Source organism: Penaeus monodon, chromosome 29, assembly GCF_015228065.2.
Source record: "Penaeus monodon isolate SGIC_2016 chromosome 29, NSTDA_Pmon_1, whole genome shotgun sequence".
NCBI lineage: Eukaryota > Metazoa > Arthropoda > Malacostraca > Decapoda > Penaeidae > Penaeus > Penaeus monodon.
In genome coordinates, this window is record NC_051414.1 from 9,507,967 (window position 1) to 9,508,174 (window position 208).

Genomic DNA, 208 nt, shown 5'->3' on the forward strand with positions numbered 1-208 from the left:
CTTTTTTATAGAAAAAGTGATATTCAGGTTCCTAACGGAGTGGCTAATGCTTCGTCCTAGGAAAATTCATGATAGATTGTGATAGATGAAGAGTAGTGTGCTCGTAGTGCTGGGACTATAGTTTCCAAGTAAAGGCCATCCTTTTACTTTTCCACGAAAAGTGCTGCTAGCATCTTATGCGATGTCTTTCTATATCATTTTGATATAG